This window comes from Etheostoma spectabile, chromosome 24, assembly GCF_008692095.1.
Source record: "Etheostoma spectabile isolate EspeVRDwgs_2016 chromosome 24, UIUC_Espe_1.0, whole genome shotgun sequence".
In the NCBI taxonomy this organism is placed as follows: Eukaryota; Metazoa; Chordata; class Actinopteri; order Perciformes; family Percidae; genus Etheostoma; species Etheostoma spectabile.
This window is the reverse complement of record NC_045756.1, coordinates 7,378,164-7,382,239: the sequence shown is the minus strand read 5'-3', so window position 1 is coordinate 7,382,239 and position 4,076 is coordinate 7,378,164. Positions and strand designations below refer to the sequence as shown.

The following is a 4,076-nucleotide window of genomic DNA, read 5'->3' as shown; positions in this document are numbered from 1 at the left end:
AGGGCCATGGGAGTTGACTGTGTCATTGCCACGGGCAAGTTATCACAGGGATATTGCAGGAATTATGACGTGATTAGCTTGTGTGTCACTAGGGCATGTCTTTTTAATACTTATTATTGGACTAAATGTGATGTTAGGATGATTTAAAGGGACACGTGTCCCAAGTCAGGGGGACATTACTTATTCCACGCCATCAATCATAGTGAAATCAAAGTATCCCTCACTTCAAGCCCATGGTCTGCTGCGTGGCACTTCACCTGGAAAACTACACATCAGCTTGTGTGTGTGTGTGTGTGTGTGTGTGTGTGTGTGTGTGGCCTGGCGCACGCCTCACTCGTCTAGGTGAAAAGGCGAACTCGCCAAACTCGCTTTTTGTGAAGCAGGACTCAATTAGAGCCTGTCATTCCCCGCCTATTACTCCCACACAAACACACACACACAGACACACACACCACACACACCACACACACACACACACACACACACACACACACACACACACACACACACACAGTTGAACTGAAACACTGACAATAAAGCCTTATCAAAGCTATTCACTCTGTGGAGTAAATGAACCTGGGTTGTCTATGGAAGAGATTGAAATCAAAGGCACCTGGGTTCAGGGTGAAAGGTGCTTTCAAAGACGTTCCGTCTCCCTGTCCAACCGAGAGACGTCCTCTTCCCTTCTGACTGGACTGTAGGTAAACCCAGCTATTTACCTCCCCCCCGTTGGGTCGTTGTCGACATGGTCGATGAATCTGCAGCTTCTGGTTGCGGTGCTTTTTCTTGTCATTTCTTTTTTAGTCTCCTAGACACACGTTTGTCTCGGACACACACACAGGACTTCACACACCGCAGCCAAATATAGTTATTCAATTCACACATTTGTACTTGACCTTGAAAAAAACAGCAGAAAACACCTTTTACAATATGGCAAGAGTGGCATTCAGCGCTGCATCTAACACCTACTTTCATTGTTTGTGTCTAAATTGTCGTAAAAAAATAATAATGTTGAATTATATTCTAAACGAGCCCAAGGGGAAACATTTATCTATGCCATTGTATACTGAGCAACAGTCCAAAACACAAATATATTCAATTTTCCATAATTTATGTCAAAGAAAAGCATCCAGTACTAATTTCTCACCCTTATGTTGTCCTCAGGTCAACTTTGACCCATTTTCAATGTTTTTTAAATCCTAAATGAAGGTTTCTTTCAACCGAATTGCCCCAAAATATTAGAGGTTCCATACAACGTTCTTCAGGTAAAATGAATGAATTTTACAGAATTTAAATATTTTCATAACAGTATCTTGACTAAACTTTGACATTTACCCGTTTGTATCCACTCATCGTCTTCTAATCCTAATTCATAACTAACTTCATTTTTTTTAACAAAACAATTGTATATTATTTCACATAAATGAGGTTTGTTGACCAATGAATTATGAAAGTCATAATTAACCCAAATTTGGGAGATCAATGCCAATACCCCGCCCAAGATATTACCTACCGTACTCCTCAGAGTGAAAGATATCATTTAGATTTTCCCAAATATGATTCTGCTTATTGATTCCTTGTCTTATCTGGTCAAAAGTTTTGTCACATCATTTGAATTTCAAATATGTTTTAAATAGTTTAGTTTGTCTTTTCATCGTTTACATTTTTTTTTTTTACGTTTCTTTCCCCACTACCGCCACTACTTTAACACGTATTCTTGGAATTCATGGTCAATAAACCTCATTCATATGAAATTATATCTAATTTTGTATTTAAAAAAAGCTGAAATTATATGATGATATTATTTTGACTAATAGTTAAAGGGTAACTACTGTTTTTTTTCAACCTGGACCCTATTTTAATATGTGTTTGTGTGTAAGTGACTGACAGACACAACCATCTTTGACACTGGTCCAGTATTAAGCGGGAACCCTGTAACAGGCAGCCACAGACCGGGCTGCAATGTAACCCTATGGGGCAAATGTGCATCGTCAATTCCGTCCACTGAAAGGGATTTTTTGCCATGGACAGCCTTAAGTTATTATTCTAAGTGTCTGATGACATTATGGAAAGGATCCCTACAGAGATAGACTTTAATAACCTCTTTGAGACCTTTCTGTTTAACCAGAAACAGCTCTGAGATAGACAGCCCTAACCCCACCAGACTCCATTTAAATAAACAGTACTTTTAGTGTGTATAGAGCTAACATATTTTCACATGTAAATCAGTAAACTGTGTGTTAATTTCAACCAAAACTAGAGTTCTGATGGTTGGAAAAGTGGAAAGATGACTCAAAACGTCATTTCATAGTTTTCTTTTGTTTCTGTCGACTTTGACTGAAGTGTATTTTAACGAAGCTAAAATTACTGTTTATTTGCATGGAGTCTGGTGGGTTTAGCAAACGTAATTTTGCAGATGTTTTTATGTTTGAAAAAAGGATCTTACTCTTTAACAGAAAGGTCAACCTCCTTAGAAATCCTTTCCATAATGTTGTCAGACACTTATTATATGAATCTGAGCCTGTCAGACGCAAAACAAGCACTTTTGTGAAGATAAATACAAGCTGGACAATTGCTCTATTAACTTAGATTGTAGCTTGTTTCTCCAATGCCGACTGCAGCAATCTCACTTAATACTGGACCAATGTCAAAGACTGCTGTTCCAATCAGTCACTTAGACACAAAAACACAGGAACAAAGGAAAATAGGGTCCAGGTTGAAAATGTAGTAGTTACCCTTTAAGATCAGAGGAACGTGTATCGATGTCAGGATACTGTTTTGAAACCATTTTACCATGCGTGGTTTTTTTCAGCCAGTTTGGTTAAAAGAAACTCAAATTCTACATAACGAAACTTTGAAAACTGGATAAATTTGACCCAAGGACAACAGGAGGGTTTAATAAATGACCCTTTCTCTCTTACATCATGAGATAAGTTGAATCAGGCTTTCCACTTGTTGCTTTTTGTGTATCTTATGCTGCAGAAGGTGAATTTCCTCTCGCGTTACCTTGTTTTTTCACACATTGGTTTCTGCCGTAGCGCACTCACTCAGGTTGTAAACGTTTTACACGCGAAGGGGGGGGGGGGGGGGGGGGGTGTGTGGGTGTTGACACAGTTGATGCAGATGGAACTAATCCAATGAGCAGATTTCTGGATCGGTTTCAGGGTTGCACAATATATCGATTTTTTTTATTTTTTATTATTATAATTATTAATTATGAAGTTTAAATTTAAAAAAGTCACAAAATTGTTTTACAGTGCTTCTTTTTACAGTGTACAAACTAAAACACGGAAGGGAAATAAGGAGACATAAATAATTAAATAACACAAAAAAAAATAAAAAAAATAAAAATAAATCTAACAAATGAGAGTCCCTGATCCCTACCCGCCGTCATCCCGAGTTTAACCGGCGCAATAAACACTTCGCATAAGGCTGCGACATATCGCAATGGACAGTAAGAGTTTTCTTTGTGTTAGTTGATAGAAAATATCAGCAGAAAACTGCACTTTAAAATGTAACTGTCATTGTCTTCCTCCTACCCTGCGGCCCTAGTCTGATTTTACTTAATTTTTACTTAATTTTACGTAATTATTTTTCAAGTTGTGAGTTACATTTTGAATGAAAGCAAGGATATGATGCATCTCAAGCTTCATTTAGCTTGAGCGCCAATGTGGAAAACTCAAACTCGAGACTTACGTCAGGTTCAGCTATGAGTAGACGTGTTTGTGGGAAGCTCCACCTCGACTTCACTTTTAGATCTCACTGAAAGAGGCTGTAGCATTATCAGCAATAAGACACAAAGAGGCCAAGGACCTAAGAATGGAAAAAAAACACTTTTTTTTTTGTCAGACAACTCAGAGGTATAGGGGCCACCCAAAAAGCTGGCGCTGCTATAGCCCTATTGCTAACGTTGCTAGTGCTAAGGCCCTAGCCTCAAGCGACGATATTGTAGCACTGATAAATAAGCTGAAAAGTGCCGCAAAGGAGTTGATGTTGCAGCATCCATGTTTGGTTGTCAGCTGTCTAGCTAGCTTTATTTACCATCTATCTATCTAGCTATCTATCTATCTATCTAT

The 4,076-nt window shown here is 38.4% G+C and overlaps 1 protein-coding gene across 4 annotated transcripts in view; it reads left to right on the top strand.

Moving 5' to 3' along the window:
- Positions 1-4,076, top strand: part of LOC116674032 (NGFI-A-binding protein 1) — a 27,122-nt gene that overhangs the window by 6,068 nt on the left and 16,978 nt on the right. The window lies entirely within an intron of this gene.